Genomic DNA, 27,472 nt, shown 5'->3' on the forward strand with positions numbered 1-27,472 from the left:
TTGGCCCCAGAAAGAGATTAGTATAGGTCACGGATAAGTATTTGGGTGCTTTTTTAAAAAAGATTTTTTTGCTTTTACTCAGTATAGACTCAAAATAGTCAGATTTTGGTTTTGTGTCCACTTTAATGCTATAATCAAAATACAAACAAGTGGCCACTGTCCCCACCCATAACTGGTCTTTGCAGCAACCAACACCGAAAGGACAACATATGTCAAACAAAATTTCCAAGCTCAACTTACCAACCAGCCTGCGACCAACCAAACTGACCTGTCTAACAATATGCATCAAAAACAGGGGTTGCCTTGACGGGGCTTGTAGCTTACGCATTTATTTGCAAATGTGTGCAGACTAAACCCGTGTTTTTAACGAATACTGTTAGCCCTTGTACACACGGTCAGAGATTCTGACAACCAAATCCGTCTGATTTTGTCCGACGTGTTGGCATTATTTCGTTACGACGGGACTACGTTCAGGCTAGTAGCCAATAGCTTTGGTGTAAGAATTAGATTTGAGCATGCGTGGCACTTTGTCCGATCGGAATTCTCTACACCTGATCGGAATATGTCCGATCGGAGCATTTTGTCGGAAAATTTTACCAAGAAGTTGGAAAACTTGGTCCGTCGGATAGTCCGACGGAAACAGTCCGATGGAGACCACACACAGTCGGAATATCCGACAAAACGGTCCGATCGGACACATTCCGTCGGAATCTCCGACCGTGTGTACAAGGGCTTAGACAGGTCAATATGGTTGGTTGCAGGCTGGTTGGTAAGTTGAGCTTGGAAATTTATTTGGTTTTGTTTGACACTTTAATATGGAAGAACTATTGAAATAACATTCAGGTCTTAGGGAACCCCTACTAATAGATACTGTACATATACAGCTCACAAGGCTTTAGCGTGAACATTAGGTTGTAGATCTATGAATAGAATAGAAGAAAGGATTTGGCATCTTTGGTCTTTTCAGAAGTTGGGGATGCTCTATCCCAAAATATATTTGTAGTAATAATAAAAAATAGCCAGAAAAGAAAACCAGGTAGCAAAAACAGTAGTGCTCCCAAACATCGTTGGTCAGTGGAAAAAAATGACCCCTTTCATTGGATAGGTGCTGGTGGTCAGTTAAGAGCTCCTGTACACTAGTGGTCAGAGGGGAGAATGGTCCATATGTTGGTGGTCAGTGGGAAGAATGCTCCTTAGATTGATGGTCAGTGGAAAAATTGACCCTTTACATTGATTGTTATTATATAGGTGTCCCAAAACACTGGTGATCAAAGGGAAAAATGCTCCTTACATTGGCGGTCAGTGGAAAAATTACCCCTTACATTGATGGTCCTTGGACAGATGCCCCTTACACTGGTGATCACCAGACAGGTCTAGTACACTGTTGGTCAGTGGGAAGAATGCTCTTTATATTGGTGGTCATTGGGCCTCTTACAAATATCTGAAAAGATCATTGGTGTCAAAGGTAGCTTATCCAAGGAGGAGCGACAATTGCTCATTGTTTCAGAAACACCTAGCAAATTCTGGAGGAGCCCTACGGTTCCACGGAAGCTTGGTTGAGAAAGGTTGCTATACCACCATTCATAATATCAGATCTGTTATATAGGAACTCTTCAAAGGAGCCAAGACTATAAAATTGTGATAATTTCATTGGTTAGTTCTTGCAGGAATGGGAAAACACTGACAAGTGAACTGAAATATTGACAGTACAGGTAATGTACAAGACTGCAATGTATTAATGTAATGTTAGCTTGGTGTACCATCTAACAACCACTGCACGCTGGTTCCCGGAAACTGGTGTAGATTGCAAAACAGCCTCACCAACTGCCACGCCGGATATATTCTGCAAGCTGGTCTGCCTGTGCCCCATAGCCTTCTATCTCTGCCGGAAAATTCTACCCTAGTTCAAGGAAGTCTGGGGTTTGTGGGTGGATGTAGAACAGACATATGGATGAATTAGGCTTTGTGAGGTATTTTGTCGGTCAGTAATGAAAGTTTATTCAGCTAATGATGCAAGAAAAGGGCACTAGACACAGAAACGAACCTTATAAAGCCTAAGCTCAGTTGGAAAATTATGTAAAATACCGGCAAAGAGCATTGACATCATCACACTATATTTTCATTGGGAGCCTCTACACATATTTCGGTGTAGGTAAGGCTTCTAATCATCCCTGATTACAAAGGGATCATCACAAGATACCCATGTATGTAAAGGCTATCAATGGGTGCTGCCATTGTTGACTTTTTCAAGGTCTGGGTTCCAGAGCTTCTCTGTGAGCCGTCGACCTGGATTAAGAATTCAGCCAGACAAATATAAGTGTTTCAGTACCTGAAAAGTAGGTATTTAGTCACTTAATGGTAAAAACCCACTTGAACATTTAGTTCAAAACAACTAAAAACATTCCAGTTTCATAAAAGGTCCACAAAATCTTCCACTTGGTTTTCTTTAGAAATCAACCACAGCTGTGTGGAAAAGCCTTTCACCTGTGGGTTGCTTGGTGGGGATTTCCCTTTCCATTGGGATTGTGGCCCGCTATTATGTGACAGCCTCCCGCATGTTAAACATTATACACAATTTTAGTGCTTGGTAGTAATGTCACATGAATGCAAGTCGCCGGCCCAACGATCTGTGGTTAAAGAATTCAGGCTAAAACTGCAAGAATATGTCATGTGATAGCAGGCTGCTGGCCAAACCAGCTGTGGCCGGGGGAATTAGGGCCGAACCTACGGGAAGCAGGCCGTGAGAGCAGGCCACCAGCCCAATCGCCAAATCCTCACCCGCATCCGCAAATAACAAAGAAGGAGACGCTGGGGACTTCATTGACCCAATATGGGCACATGGCCATTTTTGGGCAATGTCATAGACATTGGGTCAGTGATGTCACCTGCTTCTCCTCCTTTGTTCTGTGCAGCTGTGGGGCAGGGAATTCTCTGGTCAGCTGGGGAATTAGGGCCAAATCTGCAGGAAGCAGGTCATGAGATCAAGCCACCAGCCCAATGGCCTGGGATTTCATGACCCTGCAGCCGTATGTAACAAAAAAAAAAGGGATGCTGGTGACAAACATCATTGACTTAAAATGGTCACCCAGCCATATTTGGTCTATGATATTTTCCAGATTTGGCCATGTGGTCATATTAGGTCAATGATGTCATCAGTATGCCTGTCCCTTTGTTACATGAGACTGCGGAGCGGGATGTTGGTAACATCATTGAACCCAATATGACCAAATATTACCGCGTGTACTTAATAGGTCATTAATGTCACCAGAATCCCTGTCCCTTTGATATGTGAGATGATGCTGGTGACATCATTGACCCAATATGGCCCCATGACCCTATTTGGACATTATCATTGACCAAATATGGCCATCTGGCCACATTAGATCAATGATGTCACCAGCATCCCTGTCCCATTTGTCTGTGAGGCTGTGGGGCAGGGATGCTGGTTACATCATTGACCCAATATGGCAACATAGCCATATTTGGACAGTGTCATTGTCAAAATATGGCCATGTGGCCATATTAGGTCAATGATATCACCAGCATCCCCTTCTTTGTTACATGCGGCTGTGGTTGGGAAATTCCTTGGCCATTGGGCCTGCATCCTGCTATAAGGTGACAGCTTCCCGCAAGTTTGTCCTGAACCTTAGCTCATCTCATCCTTAGTGCCCTAGTGATTGGGTCTACATATCCTTTAACAGTTTTGGACCTGCAAAGAAATGCTGGGTGAGTATGAGGAGTTGTCCTTACATGAGAAGCCTCCTGCACAGGAATCGTTTTAGGACGCCTTAGATGTAGGTAAAAAGGAGGAACATCGGGGAACACAACCTGATGACATCACTACGTCAGTCATTCGAGGTTTTGGTTCGACTCGTTATGTTCCTGTCTTCGCATATCAAAAACGGTGTAACTAGTACCATTGACCAAAAGGCATGGAATGCGCCCAACGTACAAGGACAAAATGCTAATTAGCGGTCCTGATTTCTCAATCCTCGCAGACACCCGGCTCTAAAATAGCTTGCGGAGAAGAAAAGGAAAAGTGCTGTCTCAGTGTATTACTAGCCAGCCAAATATTGGGTAGATTTGCCTTGCCTTGCCTTGCTTGTTACCACTAAGTTGGCAAAACAGCCTTGTTCTGGCCAAGGCCTTGAAAGGGAACGTGACCGTCCATAGACAGGCAGCTACTTAATACAACCACCGCTATTCATGTTTTTTTTATGAGTGCGTTCGCTTGGAGAAATTAAATACGCTTGCAATTACAGCCTGCGAGGCTGACAGCGTTTACCCAGACACGCCAACCCGACGGGGCTAATAATATCTCCAACCTTTTAATATTATTTTATGTCCAGAAGACGAAGCTGATGGTAATGTTTTATTTTTCAGAAATAACATACCCTGAAAAAACAAACTGGGGGAGGCCTGCAGGGAGACGAGGATATTTAAAGCACAGAGACCGGTCCGGGGGAAAAAGCTGGTAAAGCCCAACACCGGACTCAGCCCCTCCATCCCCCAATTAACACTCCTCCATGCCTGAAGGCCCCACATTGTTGTATTTTTTTACATTTATATGTATGTATGTATGTATATATTATTTTTTTTTCACACAAATGAAATGATTTTTGAACAGGTATTTATATAGCGCAGACAATTTACATATTGTACATTCCCAATTGTCTCTGCCTTCAAGGAGCTTAAATTGGTTCTAAAGCCTTAAGCTTTTATCCCTTAACCAGATGCCAACTGCCCCATGCACATATACTGTGTCAGAGCAGCCGCTCAGGGCAGAACGTGGCCTAGGATGCATGCGATTCTGCACTTTCGGGTCTGGGGCGCACACGCGTGCCGCCGGCGACCCGCTTCCACTGCGGCTAAACACAGCGGGAGCCAATCAGTGGGACCAGCCAATCGTTCAGGAGACAGGCAGTGTGGCGATCCGTCTATGTCAGTGATGGCGAACCTTGGCACCCCAGATGTTTTGGAACTACATTTCCCATGATGCTTATGCACTCTGCAGTGTAGTGGAGCATCATGGGAAATGTAGTTCCAAAACATCTGGGGTGCCAAGGTTCGCCATCACTGGTCTATGTAAACAAGGCAGATCACCGTTCTGTGACAAAGGAAAGGCTGTGATCCTGTGTTTCTGCTAAGCAGGATCACCGCGCTCTGCCTTCCCACAGTGCAAGCACCTCCCCCACAGTTAGCAAGCACTCCCTAGGAACACATTTAACCCTTTGATTGCCACTGATATTAACCCCTTCCCTGTCAGCGTCGTTATTACAGTAACAGTGCATATTTTTTTTTTAGCACCGATCACTGTATTAGTGTTGTTGGTCCCAAAAAGTGTTAAAAGTATCAGTTAGTGTGCGATTTGTCTGCCGTAACATCGGAGTCCCATTATAAGTCGCTGATCGCCGCCATTACTGGTAAAAATAAAATAAAAATTCCTAAAATATATCCCATAGTTTGTTGACGCTATAACTTTTGCGTAAACCAATCAATATACGCTTATTGGGATTTCACGAGCAGGGCCCTCTAATCCCTCCTGTATTGATTTGTATTGTAAGTGTACGGTCTACCCCTCATATTGTAAAGCGCTGCGCAAACTGTTGGCGCTATATAAATCCTGAATAATAATAATAATTTTACCAAAAATATGTAGCAGAATACATATTGGCCTAAGTTGATCATTTTGTTGTTATTGGATTTGTTTTATAGCATAAAGTAAAAAATATTGTTGTTTTTTTTCAAAATTGGCGTTTTTTTGTTTGTAGCGCAAAAAATCTAAGTCCCATAAGATATCGGGTGATTCAGCACAAGTGGTGTATGCGATTTGAAGAAACACGTGTCAGTCCAGACTGCATTTTCACAATTAATGTATCATGGTTATTCAGTCTCCTGGCTTACCTACCGATGACACTTCCTGCTTCAGGCCTCACGCCTAGGCCATAGGTCTGTTCCTCAGACCTGTATGCTTGGGTCAAGCTCTCTCCTTTGCAGCCATTTTACGGTCTAAGGGTTGACATGTTGGGTGTCTATTTGCTCAATGCTACCTCGTCTTTTATATTTTACCAAACAATTGTGTAATTTAACCACTTCAGCCCCGGAGGAATTTGCCCCCTTCCTGACCAGAGCACTTTTTGTGATTTGGCACTGCGTCGCTTTAACTGACAATTGCGCGGTCGTGCGATGTGGCTCCCAAACAAAATTGACGTCCTTATTTTCCCACAAATAGAGATTTCTTTTGGTGGTATTTGATCACCTCTGTGGTTTTTAATTTTTGCACTATAAACAAAAAAAAGAGCGACAATTTTGAAGAAAAAAAGCATTATTTTTTACTTTTTGCTATAATAAATAGCCCCCAAAAATATATATATAAAAAACAATTTTTTTCCTCAGTTTAGGCCGATACGTATTCTTCTACATATTTTTGGTAAAAAAAATTGATTGGTTTGCGCAAAAGTTATAGCGTTTACAAAATAGGGGATAGTTTTATGGCATTTTTATTAATAATTTTTTCTTTTTTTTTTTTTTAAATGGCTGTGAGCTGCGTTTTTTATCATGACTGTGACATTATGGCAGACACATTGAACAATTTTGACATATTTTTGGGACCATTGTCATTTACACAGCAATCAGTGCTATACAAATGCACTGATTCCTGTGTAAATGACACTGGCAGTGAAGGGGTTAACATCTAGGTGGCAGTGTAGGGGCTAAGTGTGTCCTGGGGAGTGTTTCTAACTGTGGGGGGGCATGGCTACGTGTGACACGTCACTGATCTCTACTCCGATCGCAGGGAGCAGAGATCGGTGTTCCGTCATTAGGCAGAACAGGGAGATGCTTGTTTACATTAGCATCTCCCCATTCTTCCTCCCCGTGAGGCATCCCCGCAGCGATCGAGTCCGCAAGACCCGACTCACAGAGCTTGCCGCTGGCGACACGCTTGCGCCCGCTGGCCGCCTCTTATAGGGCAACGCACAGGTACGTGATTCTGCCTGTACGAGTCTTTCTGCTGACGTATAGCGTCGTGAGGTGGTCAGCAAGCGGTTAAAATGAACTTTAGTGTATTTTTTACTGAAATTGAACCCTTGCGGTAATATCATGTGAAAAAAAAAGTGGAAGTACCACTATTTTATTCTCTAGGGCAGTGATGGCTAACCTTGGCACCCCAGATGTTTTGGAACTACATTTCCCATGCTACTCTGGCACTCTGTAGTGTAGTGGAGCATCATGGGAAATGTAGTTCCAAAACATCTGGGGTGCCAAGGTTCGCCATCACTGCTCTAGGGTGTCCGCTTTCAGAAAATGCATCAATGTGTGCAAAAAAATGCAAAACTGCTCTGGCAGCGAAATGGTTAAAATCTAGGGTCTCTATCATGTATGCGTATTTACAGTGCATCTGGAAAGTATTCACAGAGCTTCACTTTTTCCACATTCTGTTATGTTACAGCCTTATTCCAAAATGTATTCAATTCATTATTTTCCTCAAAATTCTACAAACAATAACCCATAATGACAACATGAAAGAAATCTTTGCAAATTTATAAAAAATAAAAAAAATCCCATGTACATAAGTATTCACAGCCTTTGCTCAATACTTTGTTGAAGCTCCTTTGGCACCAATTACAACCTCAAGTCTTTTTGAGTATGATGCTACAACCTCGGCACACCCATTTTTGGGCAGTTTCTACCATTCTTCTTTGCAGGACCTCTCAAGCTCCATCAGGTTGGGTGGGGAGCGTCAGTGCACAGACATTTTCAGATCTCTCCAGAGATGTTCAATCGGGTTCAAGTCTGGGCTCTGGCTGGACCACTCAAGGACATTCACAGAGTTGTCCCGTAGCCAATTCCTTGATATCTTGGCTGTGGGCTTAGGGTCGTTGTCCTGTTGGAAGATGAACCTTAACCCCAGTCTGAGGTCCAGAGCACTCTGGAGCAGGTTTTCATCAAGGATGTCTCTGTACATTGCTGCATTCATTTTCCCCTCCATCCTGACTAGTCTCCAGGGTTCCTGGCACTGAAAAACATCCGCACAGCATAATGCTGCCACCACCATGCTATACTGTAGGGATGGTTTTGGCCAGGTGATGAGCGGTGCTTGTTTTAGTCCAGACATGACTCTTGCCATTCAGACCAAAGAGTTTGAACCTTTGTTTCATCAGACCAGAAAATGTTGGTTCTAATGATCTGAGAGTCCATCAGGTGGGCTGTCATGTGCCTTTTACTGAGAAGTGGCTTCCGTCTGGCCACTCTACCATACAGGGCTGATTGGTGGAGGGCTGCAGAGATAGTTGTTCTTCTGGAAGGTTCTCCTCTCTCCACAGAGAAATGCTGGAGCTCTGTCAGAGTGACCATCAGGTTCTTGATCACCTCCCTGACTAAGGCCGCGTACACACGGGCGGATTGTCTGCCCAACTTAGTCCGCTGAACCGTGTTTCAGCAGACAATCCGCTCGTGTGTGGGCTTCAGCGGACTTTTTCAGCGGACAGTCTGACGGACTTAGTCTTTCGGAATTTCCGGAATTTTGTCCGTCCAAACTTGGTTTCAGCGGACAGTCCGCTCGTGAGTAGGCAAATTGGACGGACTAAGTATGGCGCATGCTCAGAAAGGATTTACACGCCGAAGGTTGCATTGCAGTGTATTGGACGTCGTATTTCTAGTCCCGTCGTACGTGCTGTACACGTCATCGCGCAAGCTTTCAGCGGACTGTCTGTTCATCGTGTGTGGTCAAGTCTGTTCATTCAAAAGTTGAACGGACTGTCTGTCGGATTGTCTGACGAACTTAGTTGGGCAGACAATCCGCCCGTGTGTACACGGCCTAAGGCCCTTCTGCCCCGATCCCTCAGTTTGGCTGGGTAGCCCACTCTAGTTAGAGTCCTGGTGGTTCCAAGCTTCTTCAATTTACGGATGATGGAGGCCACTGTGCTCATTGGGACCTTCAATGCTTCAGAAAGTTTTCTGTACCCTTCCCCCGATCTGTGCCTCCATACAATCCTGTCTCGGAGGTCTACAGACAATTCTTTGGACTTCATGGCTTGGTTTGTGCTCTGACATGCACTGTTAACTGCATGGGATCTTATATAGACAGGTGTGTGCCTTTCCAAATCATGTCCAATCAACTGAATTGACCACAGGTGGACTCCAATGAATTTGTAAAAACATCTCAAGGATGATCAGTGGAAGCAGGATGGACCTGAGCTCAATTTTGAGCGTCATGGCAAATGCTGTGAATACTTATGTACATGGGATTTTTTCATTTTTTATTTTTAATAAACTTGCAAAGATTTAAAATAAACTTCTTTCACGTTGTTATTATGGGATATTGTTTATAAAATTTTGAGGAAAATAATGACTTTAATCCATTTTGGAATAAGGCTGTAACATGGCAATATAGGGAAAAATTGAAGCGCTGTGAATACTTTCTGGATGCACTGTGTGTGTGTGTGTGTGTATGTGTGTATGTATGTATGTGTATATATATATATATATATATATATATTTTTTTTTTTTTTTATATAAACACATATCAGGTCTAGTTTAGACGGGAGCCAATTAACTTACCTGCATGGAGTTAGGGAGGAAACCAGAGTAGCCAGAGGAAACCAACCCAAGTATAGGGAGAAAATACAAACTCCATGGAGATATTATCCTGACCAGGATTGAGTGAGTGAGTGACTTGCATAGCGCTACCTATGCGAACTGAATCGCCTCAGGGCGCTTTCTTGCCACCAGAGTCCATCTGCAGCTTTTGCGTGGTCCTTTACCCCGTAAGGTCCTGACATGCTTACAAACACATACAACATTGACATACAGATACACATATTAAGGCCAATTTATTTTTATTTATTTATTTTTTAGGATTGGAACCTATGACCCCAGTGCTGTAAGGCAAAAGTGCTAACCTCTATGCCACTGTGCTGCCCAGGGTTTTCTTTCTCATCGGACCTTCTTGCAGAGTTTGCCAGTCCTCAATGATGCAAAAAAAAAAAATAGCGGGATGTCAGTACAGCTGCCTGCTGTCATGTGAATGTAGGATGCTGTGATGCCCCCCCTTAGGGTGGATCCATGAAACATTTTTAGTAACTCTTCAGTTCCAGTAACATTTTGGATCTCCCATTTCTTACAGTCCCGGTGGCGATGGTCATCTAGACCAACACAGAAGGTGACATGGACACCAATAAAAACATGGCAGGGCTTCTAACACTTTTCCTGGCAAAAAAGCTTCTATAAAAACTTCTATAACCTTGTTATGTTCTTTAAAAACAAAAAAAAAAGCTGGGAGGTGTCTCTGCCAGTATTATTACAAAACAGCAATGCTGGGCTGTAGGTGCACCGTGCATTAGTGCGTTTCTGTAGTCTGCTTGATGAAGTGTGGATAGTGGGCCAACACCACTGCCCATGGACAAGGGGTGGCTGTCCTGGGCACTGTGGTACCATTTGAGGCTGGTGGAGGGGAGGGGAAGGATTTGTGTTGGAAGGGGGAATTTGGAGGGTGGCAGGGGATAAGAATTGTCTTTGGAGGGAACATTTGGGGGGGGGGGGTGCTAGGAGTGGTGATTTAAAGGGATTAGCAATGGGAAGGGGGGATGGGGAAGAGGATTTGTGCTAGGAGGGGGGAATTGGGGGGGGGGGGGGGTTTGTGCTAGAAGAGGTGATATGGAAGAGGGGGGAGTTTCTTTGCTGGGGGGGTACATTTGTGCTAGTAGGGATGATTGGGGATGGGTTCTGTGCTGGAGGGAGGGGGGTATCTGCTGGGGGGGATGGGACAGAAAAGATTTATACTGGAAGGGGGGATATCACTGGGGGGGGCAGATTTGTACTGGGAGGGGGGATTTCTGTTTTGGGGGTGCTTGTTAAAAAGTGATGGAGCTAATAGACCGCTAGTAGTGCAGTGCCCCGCACAGTGGAACGATTTATTTTTAAATAAATTATAAAATGACTAACATTTTTTAACTTTAAGATGTTAAAAAATGTTAGTCTCATTATAATTTATTTAAAAATAAATTGTTATATGAACTTGGGGAGGGGGGGGGGCCCGTTATGTATCGTCCGCCACTGGTTGGAACCTCTGTCAAACGTATTTTTTGCCATCCGTAACCCATTGGGGAGATTTCCAATCACTTCCTGCCCCATAACCAAAACAGGAAGTGAGAGGAACCCCCTGCAAATTAAGGGAATCCCTTGACCCCCCAGGTCACCAGATCTAGTGTCCCCATTGGAAGATTTCCCCTCTATAAAACCACTTTCACACTGAGGCACTTTTCAGGCACTTTCACACTAAAAACAGCGCCTAAAAAGCTCATGAAATCTTATTTCCATTAAAATCAATGAATGCATTCACACTGGGGCAGTGTGCTGGCAGGGCTGTGAAAAACTCCCCTCTCCATTGAAATGAATGGAAAGCTCTTCAAAAGCTCCCGAAAAGCTCTTCAAAAGCACTCAGTGTTTTTACTGGCAGTTTAGAAGCGCCTCAGTGTGAAAGTGGCCTTACTTTTCTGAGGACAACCCAAAATTTGGGATTTTTTTTTAAACTTTCAAGGCTAATGGTAAACAGGACAAACAGAGAGGGGGAATCTCCCTAACGGGGATACAGACAGCAATAGAAACTAAAAAAAATAAAAAATAAAGTTTGGCCACCTGTGTCCCACTGGGGAGATTTCCCTTCACTTCCTGTCCCATAGCCAAAACAGGAAGTTACTTTTCTGGGGACAACCCAAACTTTGAGATTTTCTTTTACTTTCAATGACAATGGTAAGCAGGACAATTAGGGCCCTTTCACACTGTTCTGTAGCAAAATTATCACGTTTTGGCTGTGTTTGATATGTGTTTCAGGTGCGTTTTTGGGTTGCCTGCATCTGTGAAAAATGGACATGCGACTCAAAAACACACCAAAAAATGCAAATCGCAGAGCATTTTTACTGCAATATCCATGGGGAAAAAGTCCTGCTGCTGCATCCATTGACACAGACAGGACGACTTGGCCCCGCCCCCCGTGTGACTGGATTTGATTGACAGCAGAGGGAGCCAACGCTCCCACGCGGCTATCAATCTATCCAATGAGCACCTGAGATAGCGGCTGGAGCTGCTGTGCTTGTCCCCGTAACGACCGGGTTCAGGTAAGTAAAAGGTAGGTTGCTGCAGCACAGATGATTCTTCACCTTAAAGCGGGAGTCCGCCGGGAGTCCGCGTTTTTTTTTTTTTAAAAGCCAGCAGCTACAAATACTGCAGCTGCTGACTTTTAAAATAGTGACACTTACCTGTCCAGCGCGCCCGCGATGTCTGCACCCCGAAGCCGATCTCTCGATCGTCTCTCGGGTGCTGCTGCCGCCATCTTGGGTATGGGAATCAGGAAGTGGAGCCTTTCGGCTTCATTTCCTGGTTCCCTACTGCGCATGCGCGAGTCGCGCTGCGCAATAAGGATGGGCCCGCTGCCTCTGGGATCTGTGTGTTTCCCAGCAGGCAGCGGGGGACTTTCGGAAAGGGGCGTAATCTACGCCCCTTTCCGCAGAGAGCTATCCCGGAAGTGGGTGCAGATACCTGTACTGTACAGGTACCTGCACCCCCCTCCCCCCTGAAAGGTGCCAATTGTGGCGCCGGAGGGGGGGAGGGTTCCAATGAGCGGAAGGTCCACTTTAGGGTGGAGCTCTGCTTTAATGGTGGCCTGTACACACAATCTGAAAATCGGAAGACAGATGCATGCAAAAAATAAAATAAATAAAAAAATAAATAAATGCACAATCGAAAATGGAGAGGTTACTAAAGTCACGAAAATTCTCATACGACACAATAAAAAAAATAAATCAGAAGTGATGTCATCTGTTGTAGTGTATTTGTATTGTATTTTCCGATGACAACTGTACTGCTCAGGTATCATATGAGAAAAATGTGCGCGTTTGTCCGATCGGATAATATCCGATGAACTGTAATGATCGGCTCTTGAAAGCTCGGTACTAACGATCTGATTATCGCACGATCGCTTCGAAATCTGTATTTTTTTGTCCAATTTTCGGATCGTGTGTACGGGCCATAATGCATTGAGGTCAAAAACCTCGAGGGTTTACAACCCTTTTAAGCCCTCGTTCACATTGGAGTGACTTGTCGTGCGATTTGACAGTTCAATTCCCATGACAAGTCGCACCCTATTGCCGGCAATTGCACTGTTCAAACCGGTGCGACGTCGACTTTGCGCTGCCGCTCTGATTTGAAAAAGTCGTTCCTGCACTACTTTTGGCGATTTTGGATGTTACTTGAATAGACACTAGGGTTGCCACCTCATCCCTTTTAGGCTGGGTTCACACTGCTGCGGCTAGGAGACCCGGATGTGATTCGCACCGCACTGCAGTGCAAATCACATCCGATCTCTGTGCGATGTGAGTTCAGCCATACAGATAGTATGGCTGAATTCGCATCGCACCCGCTCCAAACTCGCACAGGACCCTTTTTTTGGTCCGCAGCAAAATCGGATCGCATGGGTGTTCACACCATGCGATCCGATTCCTGTCCGAGTTTGCAGATCGCACTGCGATATGCGAACTGATCTGGGGGTGTCATTAACGTTTCACTGACACTCCCAGCAGTTCGCATAGGGCAGTGTGGGAGGGAGGCATGCGATGCGAGAACCCGCCGCGGATTCGCGGCGTTCCCGCATCGCTTCAGTGTGAACCCAGCCTAAAACCCATATTAATTACACGGGTCCTGTGGCTGATTAAAGGTGGTAATTAAACTCACTTGGTGCCTTTTCTGCATTTAATTAGCCTCGGAACTTGTGTAATTCAAAGGTGTTCGGGTTTAAAGGGAGGTGGCAACTCTAATAAACACCCGTGCATAAAGCTGCACAAATGTCTTCCAAGATGCATCACAAGTCGCACTGACCTGTGGCTTTGAAGTCGTGCGATTTCAGGTGAAGTCGTGCGATTTCAAAGCAGCAGTGAATGTGAATAAGGGCTTATCAGGGGTAGATCCATCTCCCTGGAAGACAATGTAACACTGGGGTTGATTTACTAAAACTGGAGAGTGCAAAATTTGGTGTGCATGGTAGCCAATCAGCTTCTAACTTCAGCTTGTTCAATTAACCACTTGCTGACCACCGCACACAGATGTACGTCGAACAGGGGCGGACTGACCATTGGGCCACTCGGGCACTGCCAGAGGGCCCCATACCACTAGGGGGCCCCATCAGGGTTGCCAGCCTCAGTAATACCAGGGGCAGTATGTAAAAATCTGTGTTTTTTTTTTTTTTTACATCTGTCTCTGAAATGTCCCTAACCAACATCCTTTTTGTCTAAAAATCCTGAGATTATAGCTGCCCCACCCCTCCAGTACCTTCTCAGCCAATAGAAACATGTCTGTGTATACTATGTGATTGTTTACTGTGTGTGTGAGTTTGTGTCTACTGTGTGGCCCCATAATCTCCTATTGCCCGGGGGCCCCATGAGTTGTCAGTCCGCCCCTGACGTCGACAGAATGACACAGGCAGGCAAATGGGCGTACAGGTATGTCCCTTTAAATCTGCAGCCTTTCGGGCTTGAGCGTGCCCGTGGGTCCCAGGATCTCGATATTCGTCGGCGGCTCGCGATTGCAATGTGGAGTGGAAGAACGGGGAGATGCCTATGTAAACAAGGCATTTCCCCGTTCTGCCTTGTGTCATGACAGAGATCTACTGCTCCCCGTCATCGACAAGTAGCCCCTCCCACAGTTGGAATCACTCCCTAGGACACACTTAACCCCTTCATCGCCCCCTAGTGTTTAACCCCTTCCCTGCCAGTGTCATTTACACAGTAATCAGTGCATTTTTACAGCACTGATCGCTGTATAAATGACAATGGTCCCAAAATAGCGTCAAAAGTGTCCGATGTGTCCGTCATAATGTCGCAATCACAATAAAAATCACAGATCACCACCATTACTAATAAAAAAAATTTTATAATAAAAATGCCATAAAACTATCCCCTATTTTGTAGACGCTATAGCTTTTGCGCAAACCAATCAATATGCGCTTATTGCTTTTTTTTTTTTTTTTATCAAAAATATGTAGAAGAATACATATCAGCCTAAACTGAGGGGGAAAAAAAGTTTTTTTATATATTTTTGGGGGATATTTATTATAGCAAAAAGTAAAAAAATTTTGTTTTTTTTTCATCATACTCGAGGTGATTGTAGCCGTATTAGTGCAATTGTGACAGAGAAAACTGAGGACTGTCCGTGATACTTTTTTTTATTTGCACTAGCATATCATTTTTCATGGACGCGCTTTCGGGGGGTGAGTCCCCTTCTTCAAGGTCTAAGGGCCGGTTCACACAGCGGGCGATGCGAGGCGACACGACTCGCCTCGCCTCGCTCCCGCAAGTCGCCCCCGTTCTGTACAATGGAACCGTTCTGAGAGGAGCGACTCGAGTCGCTCCGACTCAGAAAAAAGGTTCCTGTACTACTTCTGGGCGACTTCGGGGGCGACTTGCATTGACTTCTATACAGAAGTCATCTGCAAGTCGCCGCCGAGGCCGCCGCAGGTCGCGGCGAGGCAAGTCGGAGACGCCTCGCCGCGCCTGCAGTGTGAACCGGCCCTAAGCAGTACTGATTCACAAAAGTTTTAGCAGAAGGTAAAATGTTAAAACAAAACAAACAAAAAAAGTATGTGTTTGTTTTTCTTGGATTTATTTTTGTTTTGTTTTGTTTTGAAATTTTAACTTCTTGTTTTGTTTTAACATTTTACCTTCTGCTAAAACTTTTGTGAATTAGTACTGCTTAGACCTTGAAGAAGGGGACTCACCCCGAAAGCTCATCCATGAAAAATGATATGTCAGTGCAAATAAAAAAAGTATCACGGACAGTCCTCAATTTTCTCTTGCCTTTTTTTTTTTTTCAAAATTGTCGCTTTTTTTTTGTTTATAGCGCAAAAAATAAAAACCGCAGATGTATTCAATTACCGCCAAAAGAAAGAAGAAAGCTCTATTTGTGGGGAAAAAAACGTCAATTTTGTTTGGGTGCAACGTCGCACTGCCACGCATTTTTGTCAGTTAAAGCGACGCAGTGCCGAATCGCAAAAAAAAATGCTCTGGTCATAAAGGGAGTTACATTTTCCGGGGCTGAAGTGGTTAAGATTAGACAATAAGAACTGGAAGCTGATTGGTTTCTAGGCTGAGCTGCGCCAGATTTTGCACAGTTTTTAGCAAATCGACCCCTTATGTTTCTCTTTTTATGTCCCCAGTAGCAAAAAATATAAAAAAAAAATAAGGAAATTAAGGAAGTTTGTTGCCAGGTCCCCATTGTGTGCCCCTCTACACACCCACTGAGCGCACAACACAGAGCAATAACGTTTTTAGATTGTTAATACTTCATATGTGAAGAGATCTTACCGAAATTGCTGGTTGTGTAAGTTCAGGACTCAGGACAACCCCAGACTGCAATACTTCCTGTCCCACAGCTGATCGTCTCCCAGCATGCCTCGCTGCAAGGGAACGACGCTCTACACTGCAACGTATGCAAGGCAATGAGTGGGTGTGATCCCTCCAGAGGAAAAGAGAGAGTCACAAAAAGAAATCAAATCACCTACAAACCTCTCATGTTCTCAATGTATTTTTGCTTTCCATCAGAAAATCTTTTTATAGGATTTGATAACGTGTTGCCTTAGGAAAAAAATAAAAATAAAATAAAACTACATGTGAGCATCCTCGGCGAAGAACGTTGGAAAGTTTCAACAGCTAAGGTACAATACACACTATTAGATTTTCTGCAGATTTTTGTCTTCAGATTTACCAAAACCATGTACAGGGGCGGAATGACAACTCATGGGGCCCCCGGGAAATAGGAGATTATGGGGCCCCCCGGGCAATAGAAGAAGATTATGGGGCTCCTCGGCAATAGGAGATTGTGGGGCCCCCAGGCAATAGATTATGGGGCCACACAGTATACACACACATTCAGTATACGCACACAGACACACAATACACACACACAGAATATACATACACACACTGAAAAGGTACTGGAGAGGCGGGGCAGCTATATTCTTGGGATTTAAAAAAAAAAAACACAGATTTTTACATACTGTCCCTGGTTTTATTGAGGCTGGCAACCCTGATGGGGCCCCTTAGTGGCATGGGGCCCTCGGCCAGTGCCCGAGCGCCCGAATGGTCAGTCCGCCCCTGTAGTGCGAGGCCCAATTGTCCACTTTCCTCAACTCACCAATCAGATGAGGACACTGTTTGGGTATGATGACAGCCAGTGGCTCCTGCGGTCACAATAGTCACAGTGGGAAGCTCGCCCATCTGCACCGTTTAGCATGGATGGAGGAACCTGTTCGATTTGTCGCTGGTTTGAATCCCAACCATGACACTACCTGCTTGGAGTTTGCATGTTCTCCCTGGGCCTGCGTGGGTTTCCTCTGGGTACTCCGGTTTCCTCCCACACTCTAAAGCAGCCATTCTCAACCAGGGTTCTGTGGAACCCTGGGGTTCCTCCAGAGGTAGCTAGGGGTTCCTTGAGCTGCGGCTGATGAACCAACTATTTGATGAGTTCAAGGTTCAGCACCACTTAGCAAAGCCAGCAGCATGACACCAAATATCTTTTTAGCTGTCTTTAACCATTTGACATCCGCGCTATGGCCAAATGACGGCCACAGCGCGGATGTGAAGCCTGGGAGGCCGTCATATGACGGCCTCCCCTGTGCACGCTCCCTGCGCGCGCGGAGGTCGCTGTGATCACCGAGTCACTGAGACTCAGGTGATCACCGATCTGAGTAGTAAGGTCCCGGCCCCTTACCATGTGATCAGCTGCCAGCCAATGACAGCTGATCACATGATCAAAACAAAAGCTCGGCAGAGGAGAAAAAAAAAAAAGCTGATCACTGGCTCACCTTAAAGGGACATCGGTCCCAAAACGGAAGAGGCAATTATACCTCATAATTGAAATCTGAAAGTGCCCACAAGTGCCACCTATCAATGCCCACAAGTGCCACCTATCAATGCCCACCAGTGGTGCCAATCTGTGCCACGAGAAGTGCTGCCTATCAGTGTAACCGATTAGGGTTACCACCTGTTCGGGATTCACCCGGACAGTTCGGGTTTGGAATCATGCGTCCGGGTTTCAGACTATCTGAGACCCGGACACATTATTCAGACCAGACTAGGTCTCCCCCCTTCTCTCTCCTGCCTCTAAGTGAGTACGCTAAGGTAAATCAGAGTTCTCAGAGCACTCATTACATCAGAGCTCCCCCTTACATCAGAGTCCTTATTTACACAACGGAGCATCCCTTATGCTAGAGTTCTCCCTTACATCAGAGTCTCCCATTACAGTGAAAGGGAACTCTGTGAGTTCAAATGTAAAAGGGAAACTCTGTGGACTCTGATGTAAAGGGGGACTCTTGTGATTAACTTCATATTATTTAATAGCAACATCTATGCATACTATGAAAAAAAATTGCTCTGCGACGCTGAAGTGTTCTGGTTTGCCTTGAAGAAAAGGTGGCAACCATATAACCGATCAGTGCCCAAACACTGCCACCCATCAGTGCCCATCACTGCCGCCTCATCAGCGTACATCAATGACGGACAAAAATTACCCGTTTTAAAATTTTATAACAAAATAAAAAATATATATATATTTTTAAATTCTGTCTTTTTAAATTTTTTTACTAAAAAATAAAAATCGCACAGGTGATCAAATACCACCAAAAAGGCTCTATTTGTGGTAAAAAAATGATAAAAATTTAATTTGGGTACAGTGTTGTATGACCGCGTAATTGTAATTGTAAGTGCATCAGCGCTGAAAGCTGAAAATTGGTCTGGATAGGAGGGGGGTTTAAGTGCCCAGTAAGCAAGTGGTTAAGGGTGGCATTCTGTGCATCACTTTAAGGGGGGCATTCTTCCTATTGACCACCAATGTAAGGAGCATTGTTCCTATTGAGCCCTGATGATTTGGTATTAGGAAGGGTTCCTCGAGACATGAAAATTATTTTTGGGGTTCCTCTAGGGTTAAAAGGTTGAGAAAGCCCGCTCTAAAGACATGCTGGTAGGTTAATTGGCTTCTGTCTAAACTGGCCCTAGTATGTGTATGTATGAATGTGAGTTGTGGACATTCGATTATATGCTCCTTGAAGGCAAAGGGACTGATGGGAATGTACAATGTATATGTAAAGCACTGCATTAATTGATGGTGCTATATAAGTTCCTGAAATAATCGCTATCACTATCTAATAATCATACTAATAATCTAATAATCACTATCTGTGTATGGGCAGCTTTAAGCCGGCCATGGATGGTTCAAATCTTGGCTGGTTTAGCAGGGACCCAGCCGACATTCGAACAATGCAGGTCAGGCTGCATTCACCCAAGTTGAACGATCGATCAGCTTGGGTACAATCAGCCTGTCGGATATTTTACATGCCAATATTGCTAGTCGCTAGCAGCAGGGTCCATTGCCGATTCCCCTATCCATGCGTCCAGCCCCTTTCAGGAATTCCAATGTGGAGGGGCTTTTTTTTTTTTTTTTTTTTTTTTTTTAGAGTCAGAGGCTTCTATATAGAAAGAAGAGCAGCCCCCATGGGAATGGGATTTTAAAAGTGACTGGAAACAGTAAAGTATATAAAAAGTATAAAGTTTATTATATATAGGTAAAAAACAATCATGAGTTAAAAAATAAATCATGTGGAATATACAAATCCAATAGGAATATCAATTAAATACATGTAAAAATCGGTACAAAGAGTCGATTGATTGTTTGTACCTATATATAATAAACTTTATACTTTTTATATACTTTACTGTTTCCAGTCACTTTTAAAATCCCATTCCTATGGGGGTTGTTCTTCTTTCTATATAACCATAATGTGGCGGCTGCTAATGGCTGTCTTCCGTGAATATCGTGTTTCTTTTCTACAGGGGCTTCTATATAGGGTGAGCTCGGGTCGCAGAGAGTGTGCGCTCCGAGCCCACCCAGGTGTGCTACAACAGCAAATCAATATTCGCTGCTGTAACACCGATCCTCCTCCCGGCCAATCAGGAAGCGGGTTTTGACACCAGTCACCCAATTGGCTGAAAGGACAGGCGATCCTATTGGATGCCTAGGAGGGGGAGGGTGGAGCCGCGCAGCAGAAGCCGCCGTGATGCAGAGAGGACACAGGAGCCTCTGCCCACTACCCATAGGAACCCGCCCACCTGCAACCGATGGGGTAAGTGCCAGGGTAGTGAGGGGTGCTGTTGACCCACCAACCGGGGGGGGGTGGTTGTTTGCCACCCCCCCAAAATAAAAACAGCCGCCAGTGGCTAGCAGTAATCACTATGTTCTCTGGTCAGGGATAGCTTCCCCTGCCCCCTTGCGTGGAGAACACAAAGGGTCCACGGGAGCGGGTTTGTGTTGATGGGGGAATCAAGCGATTCTCTTTGGTTGCAGAAAAAAAAAAAAATCTCTCCGTTTATGGTTGGCTTTAGTTTTCTAGTTAGAATTAGTGCCCGTTCACACTACCGCGACTTGTCAGGCGACTTAGCCGCCTGACAAGTCGCGCTCCGTTCTGTACTATGGAACCGTTCTAATAGGAGCGACTCAAGTCGCTCCGACTTAGAAAAAGGTTCCTGTACTATTTTCGGGGCGACTTCAGGCGACTTGCATTGACTTCTATACAGAAGTCATTTTGCAAGTCGCCGCTGAAGTCGTGTGCAGGTCGCGTCTGTGAGTCGCGCTGCAAGTCGCGTCGCCCCTGTGTGAACGGGCACTTAGCTTCTGCAAAAAAAAATTCTTGGGCTTTTCCCAAGTTTGGAAAACAATGTGCCCTTGGACCAAGCCGTGGTGTAAATTATACCTTAATGGCCATTTCAACACATTTCGCTTTGATTTTACCAGCGTTAGGAAAATAACTGTTGAGACATTTTTGAAAACAAGCTCATGAATCATTCATTGTACAGCAAAACCTTTCATTGGTAGCAAAAGAAAAAAAAAAAAAGAAAAGAAAAACTTTCAACGGTATAAGTTTGGCTTTTTTTTTTTTTTTTTACTATGTCCCCCCCGGTGGGAGTAAAAAAAAAAAAATGATTTAATTTCAATTTTGATCAAGGAATCCTAGAAGTGAGGTCTTGAGAGTAGAAAAAGGACACCTGTGTTGTCAACGGCTGGGATGAAATTAGGACGGAGCATTCGATACCCGGCGCTGGAGTCACCGACTTCGGCCCTTGGGACGGATGTGGGAGGGTAAAAGAGAAGCTTTATTTGTCTAATAGCTCAGCAGAATGCGCTCAGTGTGAGAGCGAAGTATGTGCCCTGGGTGTAATTTTATGCAAAAAAAAGGGGAGGGTGAGCTTTTTAAAGTGATCTGTTCGAAAACAGCATGAACACCGGCTACTGTAATATTCCTAATACAGAGCCGGCTTTATCTTTGACGCCGAACAAGAGAGGTCGCGGTCTCAAGACGGATGGTAGCAGCGCTGGAGAAATATGAGGAAGTGCTAGTTTACACGCCGGTTGATGGATTGATGGAGCAGACTACCAGAGTAGGTCCTTAATGTAAGCTCACGTTGCCGAAAATGGTGTTTACAAACCATTTTTCGATTTCAAGGCTACTCTGAGTGAAGTTGGAGAGAGCTTGTAACTTTGGTGACCCAACAGCCCCTTGTGTCATGCCTAATGCGCCCCCGTATACCATTTTTCTTTCACATTTCCTTATTTTTGCAAAAAGAAATACAGCCACACAGAATGTGACAGAACACACGCAACGGGGGAGGTTTACGAAAACTGGAGCACACAGAATCTGGTGCAGCCCTGCATGGCAGCCAATCAGCTTCTAACTTCACGAACCTGGTACATCATTGGCTTTCAAGTGGTTGTACCGGGATCTGGGATTTAACTGGACAGTCCGGGTTTTGAATCATGTGTCCAGGTTTCAGACCGCCTGAAACCTGAATACATTATTCAGATCCAGTGGCGGCCGGTGGTAATTTCTTTTTGGGGCAGGCAGCAAACAGTAACATTCCGGGTCTGGTGCACTTACCCCATCTATGGTGGGCAGTACTTCTCCCGGGCTTCACCGGCGGCTTCCCTTACTCGACGGCAGCGATGGCTTTCCCTTCCCCTGCTCTCCATGGGCATTGCGGCGGCTTCCATTTCCTCCGTACTCGTCGGCGGCCAATTGGGACTCTTCTCTTTTCGGACAATTGGAAAACAGGTTTCAGATCTGCTTCTGATTGGCCGGATTGAGGATCAGTGTTTCAATAGCTGTTGTAACACCTGGGTGGGTTCATAGTGCAATGATCTGCTCCACGAGCCCACCCTATTTTGAAGCCTATTAGAGCTTCTAATCAAAAAAAAACACCCTGCCCCTGTAATGCCTTTTACACACGGTCGTTCTGACCACAAAATCCGTCGGATTTTTTCAGACGGATTTTGTCCGAAACTGGTGTTGCATACACACGGTCGGACAAAGTTGTCGGAAAATCCGATTGTTCGGAACGTGGTGACGTTTGTTGCGTACGACGGGACTACGTAGAGGCTAGTAGCCAATAGCTTTGGTCTCGTAATTTGATCTGAGCATGCGTGGCACTTTGTCCGTCGAAATTCTGTACAAACGATCGGAAAAAGTTCGATTGGATTTTTTTTTGTCTGAAAATTTTGGATCCTACTCTCAAATTTTTCAAAAAGTCTGATAGAGCACATACACGATTGGATTTTCTGACAATATAATCCGATCTGACCTTTTCCGTCTGAATTTCCATCCGTGTGTACAGGGCATAATTCATTCAAGAGGCCAAACTCATAAATAGGGGGTGGTGGTGGTGGCTAGAGCATGGGGGTGGGGATCGGGGATAGAGGGGGTGGCGTTCGTGGATAGAGGGGGCGGCACTCGGTTGCCCCTAATGGACGGGTCGCCACTGTTCAGATCCATAGGTGTGTGCCAGGTGTGAGAGCTGCTCCTTCTCCTCCATTCTCTACCACTTAGTGTCTGCCCGCTCGCACTCCAGTCACCGGTGTGCTGTGCCTCAGAAAAGGGATGTGTGGGCGGGAAATTGGAAGCCCAGCAGTCGGCAGATACATGGTGGATGAAAGGTGCCAATGCCTGAGCCTCCATCCTCTAGTGAGCTCACCATCCTCTGTCTGTGACTGATGTCTCCCCCTCTCTCCTGTTTCCAGTCGAGTACACTAAGGTAAGGGTGACTCAGATGTAACGGGTGCTCTGCAGACTCTGATGTAAGGGGGGCTTTGGGAACCCTGATTTAAGGGGAAGAGCTGGGAACTCTGATGTAAGTGGGGGGGGCTTTGGTGAGCATAAGCACCCTTGAATCAGAGTTCCCTTTTACACCAGTCCACAGCATTTACACTTAATAAAAATAATTGCAGTGCACCGCTAAAGTGTTCAGGGTTGGCTTGCAGAAAAGGTGGCATCCCTAATCGGGATGATGTCAGGAACCGGCCGAGATTCAAACCGTGCACGGGCAGGCTCAATGTACCAAGATAATCAATCAAGTTGGGCACAACCAACCTGCTGGATCGTACATGGGATTATCACTAGTGATAAAAGAAAGAAAGTTAGCTAAAGATACCCACAAGAAGATATTCATCCAATCTGGCCAGTTATGGTCAGATCAGAAAGTTATTGGAGCAGTCGATACAAACATCCCTTGGCAAATACAAGGGTATGTATCAACCATTCTAGACACATTTTCACCATCAATCATTTTTTCTTCCCTTAAGCAAGGTTTGTACCACAACTGTTTACTAGGGGTGTGTGTAGGCCAAGGGTGTGTCAGGCCACCAGGCTTCACCCATAACTGATAGGTTACTTTTAGAAATCCTGAACGTTACAAACACATCTTTGGACCACTTACTTGCTTTAGGAAAGGGGACCTTTCAGTAACTTCTGAAGTATGCATAAAGTCCTTGACCTCCCATTTAATGACTTGACTTTGTCTATGCTGAGATGATGCCACCAGTCTGCTGTTGGTAGGATGAAGCATTTCTTCAGTCTCCTGCCCCCCCCCCCAGTGATCAGACTGCAACATTGTAACCTTGTAGCAAGTCTAGAGTCTGTAGTAGGGGCTGATCTGTGTCTGATGTTTGTGACCAAAACCAAGACTGTACAGACGCCAGAATTTACGATTATTTCATCTTGGAGCCAACAGGAATAGGATGGTGACCCTGGATGATACCTCAACAAGGATGGCTCCTTTCTGGAGAGAAAAGCAGATTAAGGCCAGCCATGGGTTGCAGGAAAGACATTTGCACCGTCCCCCCATCAACACAGATAGTGCTGACAGGGGAATGCCTCCTAACAAGCAATTGTCTGCTCATGGCGGAAGGGTGAAAGTGGGTGGGCAAAACCGTCCTCGCCAGGAGAAGACAGTGATTATTGCCAGTGGCTTTAGCAGTCACTAGAGATAATCATAAGAGAATCCAGCAAGCTGGTTGTACCCAAACTGATCAATCAGCTTGGTACATTCAGCCTGCCCATTGATTGTTCAAATCTCGGCCGGTTCCTGCTCAACCCACCAAGATTCGAACCATGGATGGCCGACCTAAGGCAAAATCAGGGGAGGTACTGTGATCTCTGTTGGGGGTAATAAATTCCTGGAAGCGTTATGCCCCGTACACACGATCGGACTTTCCCACAACAAAACCGTGGATTTTTGTTCGAAGGTTGTTGGCTCCAACTTGTTTTGCATACACACGGTCACACAAATGTTGGCCAACAATTACAAACGTAGGAACGTGGTGACGTACAAGACATACAACGAGCCGATAAAAAGGACGTTCAATAGCCAGTGCACCACCCTTTGGGCTTCTTCTGCTTGATTCCGAGCATGCGTGAACTTTTGTGCGATGGACTTGTGTGCACACAATCAGAAGGTCCGACAACAAAGTTTTGTTGGCGGAAAATTTGAGAACCTGCTAGCCAACATTTTTTGGCGGAAAGTCTGACAACAAATGTTCAATGGAGCGTACACACAGTCGGACTTTCAGTCAACAAGCTCACATACAACATTTCCAATCGGAGAATCCGTTCATGTGTATGCGGCATTACACTTACACATTACTGAGCATGCATACGCTTAATATGTATCAATATGGTACCCAACGCTAGGCCATCTTTAAATATGTGGTCCACATATAGTGCATGTTAGCCTTGATTGGTGCGCAAATAGGTTTGCGCACATATTGCACGTGCCATTTTTGGATTAGCTGTGCTATGGCACTACAATCTTATGCTTTTGTTGGCTGCCTGACTGCTTTTTTTTTTTTTTTTTTTTTTTTTTTATAGCTAAGAGCATTTTTATGCCACATGCATTGGGCACAAATCCACTTTAACATGCACTGTGGAATTTTCCATCCTGATTAATGATCCCTGCTATCTGTCTACATCATTCACCTCAATATTAATATTCTAGGGGCATCTTTGGCTACGCTTGAGTGACAGCTTGGTATTGCTCGTTGTGTTTAAGGACCTAATCATTTTATTTATTTTAGACATGGAGAACCCACATTAACAGCTATTTCAAGCTTTTCAAAGAAGCTGTGGGTTTTATTTTACAACCAACGAAGCTTGGAAGAGGAAGACATTGGGAGACGATAGATGAAAGAAGCATTAAAACGGAGTTTCCCAAATCGAGTTCTCTTAAAACTTTGTTAAAGATCACGATTGCATAATTGCACACAGTGGCTAATGTAAAAGAACATTCTGTACTGTAAGATACACACCATATCACATGTGCTGCGGCCGTGTGGCTCACAGCAGGGATCCAATGCTTCCCTGTATGCTGTTTCAGGTGCTGATCAAGTCCATATTAAAGCGGGAGTCCACCGGGAGTCCGCCGTTTTTTTTTTTTTTAAAAGCCAGCAGCTACAAATACTGCAGCTGCTGACTTTTAAAATAATGACACTTACCCGCCCAGCGCGCCCGCGATGTCGGCACCGGAAGCCGATCTCTCGATCGTCTCTCGGGTGCTGCCGCCGCCATCTTGGGTATGGGAATCAGGAAGTGGAGCCTTTCGGCTTCTTTTCCCGGTTCCCTACTGCGCATGCATGAGTCGCGCTGCGCAATAAGGATGGTCCCGCTGCCTCTGGGATCCGTGTGTTTCCCAGCAGACAGCGGGAGACTTTCGGAAAGGGGCGTAATCTACGCCCCTTTCCGCAGATAGCTATGCCGGAAGTGGGGGCAGATACCTGTACTGTACAGGTACCTGCACCCCCCTCCCCCCTGAAAGGTGCCAATTGTGGCGCCGGAGGGGGGGAGGATTCCAATGAGCGGAAGGTCCACTTTAGGGTGGACCTCCGCTTTAATGAATTTGCACCTGAAACGGAGCCAAAGACACACAGGAACCTTTTCCAGTGCGGTCCGCGGCCGGCCCAGAGATGTGTGAACCGGCTTCATTGAGAATCAGTCACAGTCTCCTGTCATGCGCATTGGATGTGAGGAAACCGCATCCAATTCGCATCAGTGTGAACCCAGCCTAAATATTAGTTATGTTGACCCCTTGTGTAGATATCCAAAAGTCCCGAACCTGCATCTGGGCACCTCCATCTTGGATGTGATGTCAGCAAACCCCAGCAAAATCAGATTTATCACTTAAGTGACACTCTATAGGAGTGGCCTCCAAACTGTGGCCCAAGGGCCAGATTTCACCCTTTTCCTGCTTTTATACTGCCATTGGGGCATTATTTCTTGCACTGATATGAGGTACTATTTCTCCTACTGACACCAACAATGAGGCACTATTCCTCCCATTGACACTAATGATGGAACACAATTCCTTCCACTGACACCAATGATGGGGCACTATTCCTTCCACTGACCCCAACAAGGGGGTACTATTCCTTCCACTGATTTAAACAATGGAACACTATTCCTCCCACTGACACCAAAGATGGAGCACAACTGATATGCGGTACTACTCCTCCTACTGATACCAAGAGTGGGCCATTACTCCTCCTACTGATACCAAGAGTGGGCCACTACTCCTCCTACTGGCAACAACCATGGGGCACTATTCCTTCCACTGACACCAACAACGGGGCACTATTCCTTGAACTGACACCAACAATGGGACACTATTCCTCCCACGGGCACCAACCATGGGACACTATTCCTTCAACTGACACCGATTCTATTCCTTCAACTGACACTTATGGGGTACTATTCCTCCAACTGACACCAGTGAAGAAGCGCAATTCCTTACATTAACAGCAAAGATGTAAAACTATTCCTTTCACTGACACCAACGATGGGGCACTATTTCTCCCACTAACACCAAAGATGTGGCACTAATCCTTCCACTGACACAAATAGGGGGCATTACTCTTTCCACCGATACCAACGATGGGGCACTGTACCTCCTACAGACACAATGATGGGACACTATTCCTCCTTCTACTGACCCCAGGCGCTATGTAATTTTCTTACCCCCACTGACGACCAAGCCTGAGTCATTCTTTACTCCCACTGACCCTGGGGCAATTTCTACTTCCACTGGTAACAGTCTGCCCCCCCAAAGTCCTTGTT

The 27,472-nt window shown here is 45.3% G+C and overlaps 1 protein-coding gene across 2 annotated transcripts in view; it reads right to left on the reverse strand.

Moving 5' to 3' along the window:
- LOC143927576 (renalase-like) overlaps positions 1-27,472 on the reverse strand; it is a 79,165-nt gene that overhangs the window by 3,247 nt on the left and 48,446 nt on the right. The window contains exon 1 of one of the 2 annotated variants that reach the window (XM_077451716.1): positions 16,353-16,475. The exons of the other annotated variant lie outside the window; for it this stretch is intronic. The gene's annotated coding sequence lies outside the window, so the exon portion shown is untranslated. Of the gene's footprint in view, positions 1-16,352; positions 16,476-27,472 lie in introns of those variants that run through there. 2 annotated transcript variants of the gene reach the window in all.

Source organism: Lithobates pipiens, unplaced genomic scaffold, assembly GCF_037356315.1.
Source record: "Lithobates pipiens isolate NorthernLeopardFrog02 unplaced genomic scaffold, aLitPip1_a1.2 Scaffold_23, whole genome shotgun sequence".
In the NCBI taxonomy this organism is placed as follows: Eukaryota; Metazoa; Chordata; class Amphibia; order Anura; family Ranidae; genus Lithobates; species Lithobates pipiens.